This window comes from Musa acuminata, chromosome BXJ2-11, assembly GCF_036884655.1.
Source record: "Musa acuminata AAA Group cultivar baxijiao chromosome BXJ2-11, Cavendish_Baxijiao_AAA, whole genome shotgun sequence".
NCBI classification, from domain to species: Eukaryota; Viridiplantae; Streptophyta; class Magnoliopsida; order Zingiberales; family Musaceae; genus Musa; species Musa acuminata.
In genome coordinates, this window is record NC_088348.1 from 13,534,527 (window position 1) to 13,546,272 (window position 11,746).

Genomic DNA, 11,746 nt, shown 5'->3' on the forward strand with positions numbered 1-11,746 from the left:
ATGTGCTTACATTCTGATTTCCATCATAACTGCAAACTGCCTTTATATCTTTGCTTTAACTGCATCTAGCTTTATCACAAGTTAAAGTGATTTACGAATCGACTTTCTTACCAAAATCGCTTTTATCGTACGAATGCTGTTTTAATCGTCGAAAGTTTTCCACTGCACTAATTCACCCCCCCCCCCCCCCCCTTCTTATTGCTGTTGATCCTAACAAAAAATTCATGTGTCACATTTTAATTTGTATACCAATCATATTTCAAGCATTCATGACATAGTATCATTCAAAAGTTCTCACATTAAAAGTTATAAATATTAAAGAGATAGCTTCCATCAACTTCTCCCCTTTTTTTTTAATCAAAACTTGGCACGAAGAAGGAAAGTAAGGAGGAAATCCATTCAGAACCATCTTTATAAAATGATTTGAATCAAGTCAAAAATGATAAGAGAGTTTCATTAAATCATGCTTCAATTTTCATAAGAATCAAGATATTCATGTGAAATCAAATCAACTCCAATTGTTAGGATCAAGATATTCACGTGAAATCAACTTCTCACTCTTGCAAGTGTTCATCTCATACTAAAAATTTATCTTTCTTGGATCAAGATATCCATGTAAAATCAAATCAACTCCAATTGTTAGGATCAATATATTCATGTGAAATCAACTCCCCACTCTTGCAAGTGTTCATCTCATACTAAAAATTTATCATTCAAGGATTAAGATATCCATTTATAAAATTCATCTTTCATGAGAAGACTAAGAAGTGTCATATAAAATAGAAATTCATAAGTCAAATCCATTTCTAAAAAAAAAATTCACAAGAGATAAACCCATGAGAGATGTATTTGTCAATGAAATCTATAATGTGATTGAGTGTATAAAAAATCATTAAGTGATGGAGTAAGGGTATGAAGTAAACTTGATCCCAAGGAAGATAAAAATGAAATAAGTTCCTGAAAGCTCCATTTATGAGATACAAAAAGATAATCCGGAAAAGATATACATCAAATTCATGCATTTGGATAAATTAACATTCCTAACTCTCTTTTAATAAAATCATATTGTTCTTCAATTAAAGGTTTTGTAAAGATATCGGCTAATTGATGTTTCGTATCAATAAACTCTAAGATTACATCATGATTATTAACATGATCTCGTATAAAATAATGTCTAATATCAATATGTTTAGTTCTAGAGTGTTAAACGAGATTTTTTGTTAAACATATTGCACTTGTGTCATCACATTTTATGGGAATATTTTTAAATTGAATCTTATAATCCTCTAAAGTATTTTTCATCCGCACAACTTGTGCACAACATGTACTAGCTGCAATGTACTCAGCTTCGGTTATAGATAGTGCAACCAAGTTTTGTTTCTTGGAAGACCAAGAAACAAGTGTGTGTCCTACAAATTGATATATTCCGGATGTGCTTTTTCTATCTAATCTACATCCAGCAAAATCCACGTCAGCATATGCAATTAGTTCAAAGTTGCTATGCAATTAGTTCAGAAGTAGATGCATCCAAGTTGCTAGATGGAGAAAGGGTTTCATTTAAATTCAAGGCATCAAAATTAACATCATCATCAAAATCATTTTTCTTAACTTCGAAAACTTCATTAAAAACAACATGAATCGATTCTTCTATAATCAAAGTTCTTTTATTAAAGATATAAAATACTTTAGAAATAGAAGAATAACCAAGAAAAATTTCTTCATCGGATTTAGCATCAAATTTTCCTAAGACATCTTTTTCATTCAAAATAAAACACTTACACCCAAAAACTTTAAAATATGAAACATTGGGTTTTTTGTTGTTCCGCAACTCATCAGGAGTTTTGGTGAGTAAGGGTCTTACTAGAACTCTATTCATGAAATAGCATGCCGTGTTTACGGCTTCGGCCCAAAAATATTTGGGTAGGCTATGTTCATTTAACATGGTTCTTGTCATTTCTTGTAAATTTCTATTCTTTCTTTCTACTACTCTATTTTGTTAAGGATTTCTTAGAGTAAAGAAATTATGGTTATATCCATTAGATTCATAAAATTCTTGGAAATCATGGTTTTGAAATTCACCACCATGATCACTTCGAATTGATGAAATCATAAAACCCTTTTCATTTTGAACAAGCTTACAAAACTTAGAGAAATACCTAAGTACTTTTGTGTGTCAAAAAATAAGTCCATGTGTATTTACTATAATAATCCACGATGATAAATGCATATTTGCTACCTCCTAGGCTTGATGTAGAAATTGGTCCGAGCAAGTCTATATGGATCAATTGCAAATATCTAGAGGTGCTTATTTGGTTCTTAGGTTTGAAGCTACTTTTTATTTGTTTTCCCAGTTGACATGCATTACACACATTATCTTTGACGAAATTGATATGAGGAATTACTCTTACAAGTTCTTTATATGAAATTTGAGAGATTAGTTTCATGCTAGCATGACCTAATCTCCTATGCTAAAGCCAAGCATCGTCATTTAAAATCGAAAAACACATTTCATTACAAAGATCATTAATGTCAATAGTGTATACATTATTTTATTTTAGAGCAATCATAGATGTGTTTTTGTATAGTTTTTCTATAATGCAAGTATTAGATTCAAATCTAACAATATATCATTTATCACACAATTGACTAATGCTCAAAAGGTTATGCTTTAAGCCATCAACTAACAACACATCTTCAATAAAAAAGTTGGATGTGTTACCTATAGTTCCTTTGCCAATGATTTTACCCTTGTTGTTGTCTCCGAAGGTGACATATCCTTCATCTAGGCTAGTGAGCTTAGAGAATTGAGATGGATCTCCGGTCATATGCCTTGAGCATCCATTATCAAGGTACCATCTCTTGCTCCTATCTTGTGATGGTATACGTTTCTATAAAAGAGGATGATATTTAGGTACCCATTTGACCTTGGGTGCCTCAAAAATCGATCGGCTTAACTTATCATTTTGCATGGAATCCTTTACGATTCTCTTAGGAACCCAAATCAATTTGTGTGGACTACACTTCTTAAATGGACAATGATAAGCTACATGTCCAAGTTTGCAATAAAAGTTACATTTGTTTGGGGTGAAATATGCAAGATAGGGCCTTTAACAAAGGTGGTAAGATTTTGGTGAGAGCTACTCACAAATCCGATTCCACTTCTTTTATGAACGTGACTCTTATTGGCAAGGATCATGTTCATGGACTTGCTACCAACCTCGAATTTTTCTGAGGTTTCTTTGAGTAGCAAGCTTTCCTTTCTAAGTGTTTTTACTTCATGTCATTTCGTACATGGAGCTAAACTATCATTATGTTCAACTTTTAATCTATTGTAATCACTAACAAGAGAATCATGCTCCTTTTTTAATAATTTATATTTTTACTAATTGATTTGCATTCATTAAATAAATCATGAAAAGCATTTAATAATTCATCAAATGATAAATTTGCATCAATTGAACTTGTTACCTCATCTCCAATGGCCATTAGTGCATAGTGAGCAACTTGCTCGGTGTTGGTTGGCTCCTCTTCTTCGGTTGCACTTGAGTCGTCCCATTTTGCTTTGAGAGCCTTCTTCTTTGGTGTCCTCTTCTTAGCTTGGGGACATTCTCTCTTGTAGTATCCTAGTTTCTTGCATTCGTATCATATTACTTGATCTTTCTTGGGTTCAAATTTATTTTTAGTGTCATTTAGAAATTTATTCCTTCTTATGAATTTTCTAAATTTCCTTGTTAAAAGTGCCAAGTCTTCATCAAGGTCCTCATCACTTGAGTTTTCTTTCAAGTGGTCTTCTTGGGTTCTTAGTGACATATCCTTCCTATTCTTTAGAAGGGTGTCGTTATGCTCTACATGAGCTTTACAAGTCATCTCATTGGTCATTAATGATCCAATTAGTTCTTCAAAAGGAAAATTATTTAAATCTTTGGCCTCTTGACTGACCGTAACTTTAAGGTTCCAACTCTTTGGAAGGGATCTTAAAACTTTATTAATGAGTTCAAAATATAAGAAACCTTTACCAAGTCCTTTTAGACTATTGACAACATCCGTAAATCGGGTGTACATGTCTCCAATGGTCTCACTCGGTTTCATCCGAAATAACTCATAAGTGTGCACTAAAAGATTAATTTTCGACTCCTTCACTCTACTAGTGCCTTCACGAGTCACTTCGAGTATGTGTCAAATATCAAAAGTCATTTCATAATTCGACACTCGATTAAACTCGTTTTTATCTAATGCACAAAACAAGACATTCATAGCCTTGGCATTTAAAGTAAAAGTCTTCTTCTCCAACTCATTCCGATCGTTCATTAGAAGAGAAGTCTTTTGAAAACCATTTTTGACAATGTTCCAAAGCTCAAAATCCATTGAAATTAGGAAGATCCTCATTTTAGTTTTCCAATATGTGTAATCCGTCCCATTGAATATGAGCGGACGTGTAATTGAGTGACCCTCTTGGTTGTTGACAAATGTCATCTCTCTTGAATTTTAAACCAAACGAGAGTGAACCTTACTCTGATATCAATTGTTAGGATCAAGAGTGGCACTAAGAGGGGGGGAGAATTAGTGTAGTGAAAAACTTTCTGAATTCGAAAGACTTTGTTTTGATTAAAACCGATTCTAACGAAAATGGTTTTGATTCAATCCATTTCGGAGAGAATTTGAACTTGAAAGCTTTTCATAAAAGTATAAGAGAAGATTAAAGAGATTTGCAGTAATGTAACTTGCATAAATGAAAAGTGTTGGTTTCATAAAATCTTCGTACGATTAAAAACAATCTCACAAGGTGTTTACTTGAAAGTGCATGTGAGACGTAGGTGTAGTAAAAGCATAGTAAGGAGGAGAGGTAGTTTGCTATAAAAGTAAATGCAAACCAAATTTTAGAGTGGTTCGGTCAATGTGACCTGCATCCACTTTCGGATTCCTCCTCCGACGTGGTCACCGGCATCCACTAAAGGCCTTCCTTCAATAGGTGAAGTCCAACCACCTCTTACGATGCTTTCTCCTTTTCACGCATTTAGGAGAGAACCCTTACAAGTCTCACACCTCTCTTGAATGATCTCAAAACTTAGAAAGGGAGAAGGAGAACTCTAGCACTTATTTATAACACTTTTATACCCTAACAACTCAAGATTATCTCGATGCTTTCGTGCCTTCAATGCAGAAAAGGCTGAGGTTTTTATAGGCCCTAATGACTTCAAAAATGGAGCTAAAAAGTGTCTAATCTCGTATTTCTGAGGTCCTAGCGGTACCACCGCCATTATTGGGTGGTACCACTGCCTGACACCGGGCATTGGGTGGTATTATCGCTTAGTCTGGGCGATACTACCGCTCAGTCTGTGCGGAACCACCGCTTGACAGAGCTTGGAGACCGAGCTCTAGCGGTATCATCGCCTAACAAGGGCTGTACCATCACAGGCAGCAATAACTGCCGGCGGTACCATTGCCCAGACCACCTAGGAGATTGGGTCCTTTGGGTGGTGCCACCGTCGGCCCTAGTGGTGCCACCACCGGCCATATTTTCATGGGCTGATTGGGCTATTTAATCTAGCCCAAATCAGCCCTGTTAAGGGCCTAATTAACCCCAAATTAAGTTAGGGAGATTACCTCTCAATCCTAACTTAATTTATGCTCTAAATATGATAATTAAGACATAATCATAGCTCTTCTTGTTCCGGTGCGTTAATTGCTCTTCCGGCGAGCTTCCGGCGTACTTCCGGCGAACATCCGACGAACTCTCGGCAATGCTCCAACGGACTCCCGGCAAGCTCCTGGACTTTACAATGATCTTCTTGGCAAGTTCTGATGAGCTTCTTTGACAAGCTCCTGGACTTCTCAATTTGTTTCGCCAAAACTTCCGACGAACATATGGACTTCTAACGAACTCTCGAACTCCCAACATGACCTCGATCTTGACTCCGGCACAACACCTGCTTTATGCCTTACTGCTATCGTAGTTAATCCTACACACTTTTCTCGCTCAACATATATATTAGATCAAACAAATTACAATTGACTTTATCATCAAAATCTAAGATTCAATACGTTGGTCTTTACCTATTGAAGGAAGACCATTAGTGGATGCTGTTAGGAACGAGTTGGCACTAAGAGGAGGGGGGGGGGGGGGGGGGGGTGAATTAGTGTAGCGGATAAAATTACATCGGTTCAAAATCTCATTGCGATTAAATACATTTTGGAAGATGTTAACTTGAAAACAATTGGAAGAGTGTAGTGGATGTAAAACAAGTAAGGCAGTGTGCAGTTAAGGTAAATAGCAAAACAGAAATACAAACTGAATTATAGTGGTTCGGTCATCGTGACCTATATCCACTCCACTGATTCCCCTTCCATCAAGGCCACTGTTATCCACTAACGATCTTCCTTCAATGGGCAAAGATCAATCACCCTTACAACTCGATTCTCCATTTGACAGGTTCAGGAGAGAACCTTTATAACCCCCACAACCTCCTCTCTTAAACTTCTCTAGTATTTAGATTTTGAGAGGAGTTCACACAATATTACAACAGGATTTTCTTTCTTTTTCACTCTCTATTCCTGTGTTTTTTAACTAGAGATGAGAGGGGTATTTATATGCCTTAAGTTGATTCAAACTTGGAGCCTAAAAATGTCTTATCCCGGGTTTCTCGAGTATGGGCGGTACCACCGCCTGACAGTCTCTCGGAGACTATGTTTGGGCAGTACCACTACCCAGACTGGTGGTACCGTCGCCTGACACTAACACTAGGTGGTACCACTACCCAGTCTGATGGTACCACTACTTGACATTGTCTTGGTGAATGTGCCACGATGGTGCCACCTGTTGGGTCACTATTTGGGCCTTTCACTTGACCCAACACAATTCATATATGGGCCCAACTAGCTCCTAATTTGGTTGGCCCAATTCTAACACAAATATGTGCTAACTATGAAATTTAAGAAGTTTACTTGGCTAAACAAGTCTTTAAGTCTAGGTTTCTTCCGGCGAGCTTCCAACTATCTTCCAGCAAACTTCCGATGATCTCTCGGCAATATTCCAGTGGACTCCCGGTAAGCTCCTGGACTTCATAATGATCTTCTTGGTGAGTTCCGACAAGCTTCTTTGGCAAGCTTTTGGACTTCTTGGTCAATTCCGGTAGAACTTCTGACGAACGTCCGGACTTTCGACGAACTCACAAACTCCCAACGAAATCACATCATTGACCCCGAGACTTCATTTTGCTTTATGCCTTGCTATCATAGTTAATCTTACACAATTAAAACCTACTTCGATCTAGACATTTATTACTAAGTTTAATAAAATGTTGTCCTAGCATGTCATTGGTTCATCGATGCTTCGTCCGATTCTTCGGCGCATCATCCTCTCTTACGGCATGTTGCCCAATCGGCCAGTTGACCTCCACAACTCTGATTTCCTTGGTGCAATATCCGCTCTTCTTGGCTCGATGCCTGAACTCATGGCCTGAAGTCTTCTATCGATACGTCTACCGATCCTCTGGCTTGACGTCTAATCTTTTGACATGTTTTTCTCCAGCCGAACATGATTCTTCCTGCTTTAATTATCTCTCCCTAATCGAAGCATCCTGTGTCACTCAAAATGCAGATCAAATCATAAATACTAGGTGACCTCGATGCCGGTGACCTCGATGGAGGAGGAATCGGAAGTTGATGTAGGTCACAATGACCGAACTACTATAAATTCTTATTTGCATTTCTATTATTGTCATTTGCTTACTTTGCAATTGCTTCACTTCCTACTTACTTGGCTTTGACTATCCTTACAAACAAACATGCCTTTAAGCTATCTTCTGAGATAGTTTTTTAACGTATGAACTTTTTTTTAAACTGACACTTTTATTCGCTACACTAATTTAACCCCCCCCACTTAGTGTCGACTCGATCATAACATTCTGCATGAGCAACATGTTGAATCTTGAATTTTGATGAAGAAATCAATTGATAAATTGTTTGATATAATCTATATGTTGAGAAAAGTATGCAGGATTAACTACGATAGTGGTAAGACAAAAAGCAAATGTTGTCCCGGAGTCAAGATTGAGACTTTGTTGGGAAATCAAGAGTATTAGGATCAAGAGCACTAAGAGGGGGGGGGGGGGGATGAATTAGTGCAGCGGAAAACTTTCGATGTTTAAAACTGCGTTCGTACGATGAAATCGTTTATGACATAAAACCGTTTTCAGAAACATCACTTGAAAGCGAGTTCGTAAAGGAGTGCAGCAAAAGTAAAGAGGAAGTAAAGCACATATGGAGGTTTGCAGTAAGGTAAGCAGCAAGAATAAATGCAAACTAGAGAGCACCGCAATTTTAGAGTGGTTCGGTCAATCTTGACCTACATCCACTTTTGGCTTCCTCCTCCGACGAGGTCACCGACATCCACTAGAGGCCTTCCTTCAATAGGCAAAGGCCAACCACTATTTTACAGTTTCACTCCTTTTGACGGGCTTAGGAGACAACCCTTACAAACTTTTCTCTTCTCTCTTGAAAGATCAAAACTTGGAAGAAAAGAGGGAGGAGAACTTCTAGCCTTTACAACACTTTTGTGCTCTAAAAATCACAGAGTAAGATTGGATTTTCGGTGCCCTTTCATGAAGAAAAGGGTGGGGTATATATAGGCCCCAAACTGATTTGAATTTGGAGCTCAAAAATGTCATTTCCCAGATTTCCGGGGTCCTGGCGGTACTTCCTCCTGACTGGGGTGGTACAACCACCTGGCAACTCGGAGACTGAGCCTCTGGGCGGTGCCACCGCCTGACAGGGGCGGTTGCACCGCCTAGTCTCGCTGGGAGACTAAACCCAGGCGGTGCCACTGCCTGACTAGGGTGGTTGCACCGCTTAGCAGAGCTCAGAGACCGAGCTCAGGCGGTTCCACCGCCTCTCAGGGGCGGTTGCACTGCCCAGCCTAGCTCGGAGACTAAGCCCTGGGCGGTGCCCCCGCCGACCCAGGTGGTGCCACCACTAGCTAAGAAATCTGGGTTTGAATGGGCTAATCCATTTGGCCCAATTTGGGCCTATTAAGGGCCCAATTGTCCCAAGATTAAGTTAATGGGATCACCTCCCATTTTTAACTTAATCATCGTGCTAACTATGATATTTCTTAAGACATTTACTACAACTTGCTCTGGTGCGTCAATCGCTTCTCTCGGCGAGCTTCCAACTAACTTCCGTCGATCAACCGATGAACCCTCGGTGATGCTCTTGCGGACTTCCGGCAAACTCCTGGACTTGCGACGATCCACTTGGCGAATTCCAACGAGCTTCTTTTGGCAAGCTCCTGGACTTCTCGGATTTGTTCCCGCAGAACCTCCGACGACCGTCCGGACTTCCATCGAACTCTCGAACTCCCAACATGATCATAGTCTTGACTCCGTCGCAACTCCAGCTGCATGTCTTACTTTCATCGAAGTTAATCCTGCACATTTATCTCAACATATGGATTAGATAACAAATGACAATTGACTTCATCATGAAAATCCGAGATTCAACAATCTCCCCCTTTTTGATGATGACAATCAATTGATAACGGAGTTAACCTTAACTCCCCCTATCTATATGCCCTACTTGAGACAAGTCATTCTTGAATTCAAGGCCTTTGAATTCAATAGACTTATTGATAAGTTAAGAACTCTTAACCTTATCAATTACTTCCATCATGATTCCTATCATGATGTATCTTACTGAAAATGATGTCAAGACTTGACATCCATTCTCAAGTTTTACATTTCAAATGTGAGAGATAGCAATCGTAGCAATTCATCATATAGTAAGATATCAACATTTAAGACCGCGATATAAGTTCTTGAAATCTTAACATAATACAAACATTTCAAGTGTTTAACAATCGTAGCATCACATGGCAAGATAACAACAAGTAAAGTTGCTATGCAAGTTCTTGATATCTTATCATGATATGGCAATAACATAGTGCAAATATGGCAATAACATAGTGCAAGTATGGCACTCATAGCATCAATTCATATATTTCTCATTCAAATATGGCACTCATAGCATCAATTCATATATTTCTCCCCCTTTGTCATTAACAAAAAGGAGAACGATATAAGCAAATTTTAAGCATAAGTGCGGTAATTATGTCATAACTAGGTTCATGCCATTTTCCAATAGTGAGTGATAGGATACCAATTATGCAAACACCTCAAGGAAAACATGACATGGAGATAGCTTTCAATACTTCTTCCTTTTTATTTGTTATTATCATTTTGCATGAAGGAGGAAGGCTATTTGTGATACCAGCTATTTGTGAGTTTGCTTTGAATGAAGTTAAAATCGATGAGAGATTAAATCATACTTCATTTTTACAAGGATCAAGATATGTATGTGAAACAAATCCTTGCAAGTAAAAACACTATCATCCATATAAGAAGGAATTTACAAGCAGGAATCATTTCATCAAATCCATTTCTCAAAAAATATTTTTCACATGATAAGTGTATGAGAAATGTATTTGCTAGTTGATTCCATATGTCAATGATGAGAATCTAAATCAATGATGAGAATCAAACTCGATATGATGTATGCTTATTAAGTTCGGAAGAGGATAATGTATCAAGAAAATCCGATTGTTAGGATCAAGAAGATCCGAAAATGAAATTTAACACTTTCATGCATTCGGACGAGGTTTTGCTATAGATTTTCAAATTCAATCATGATGATAAAACATGCTTATTATCATGGAAATTTTTGTATCCAAAACACATAATTTCCAACATGTAATTAAAGAATGTAATCAGGTAAAATCATCATGCCAATTAAGTGATTTGATCAAAAAAATCTGAAAAATAATCTTAACAAGTTCATGCATTAGAACACAATTTTGTAGTGCTCAAGGATTAAGAATTTAATGAATCTTCTCAAATGACAATGAGAGTAGAACATGCTCATCATGGAAATCAAGGCACAAGATTTTCAACTTATAAAGTAAGCATATTATAGAAGCATTCAATCTCAACGTGAAACTTAAGTGATCAAGAAAATTTTGAAAACGACTAGCGTAAAGAGATTCAAGGAAAATCCGAAAACAATGTTCAATCTACATTAATACTCCCAACTCAGCATATGCTCACCATGCAAAACATATCAAGGATTAGTAGTTATCAAGGCAAGGGGCATTGTGATCAAGGTGAGTAGCATAAAGAGTTTACAACAACATAATTTTTACAACAAGACAAGAAGAAATTGTGATCACATTTACATATACAAGCTCATTTAGGTGGTGGAAAATTAAAATGCCAAAATAAAGAGTCAAATTGTCGATAAATTTCCTGCAGCTCAAATAGGATTTGATCTTATCGATGTTCAAGCCGATCTTGTCTTTGTTCAAATTGGTCCATTCGAATCCCTATGTCTTCGATAGTTGATGCAGGAGCTTGCTCAAATGGATGTGTTTCCTCAAAGGGACAGATCAGAGGAGATTGAGTACCCCTAAAGACTAGTGTTTCAGGTTCTGGTTCTGGTTGAGGGGGATCGGTTCTTCTAGGCATTCTAACCCAATTACAGTTTCTATAAAAATATCTCAATCGGTGAAGTAGATTTTTATTTATTATGCTAAACCTGTCTACTTTCATCATTTCTTCGTCGGGTGGTATTGAAATATCGTAGGCTTTAAGTATTCTAGTGATTATACCATCATATGGAAGCATCATGTCTTTCTTAAATAGTTCTATTATGTTTTGTTGGATAAGGTAACCAAAATAGATGTTATGTCCTTTCATGA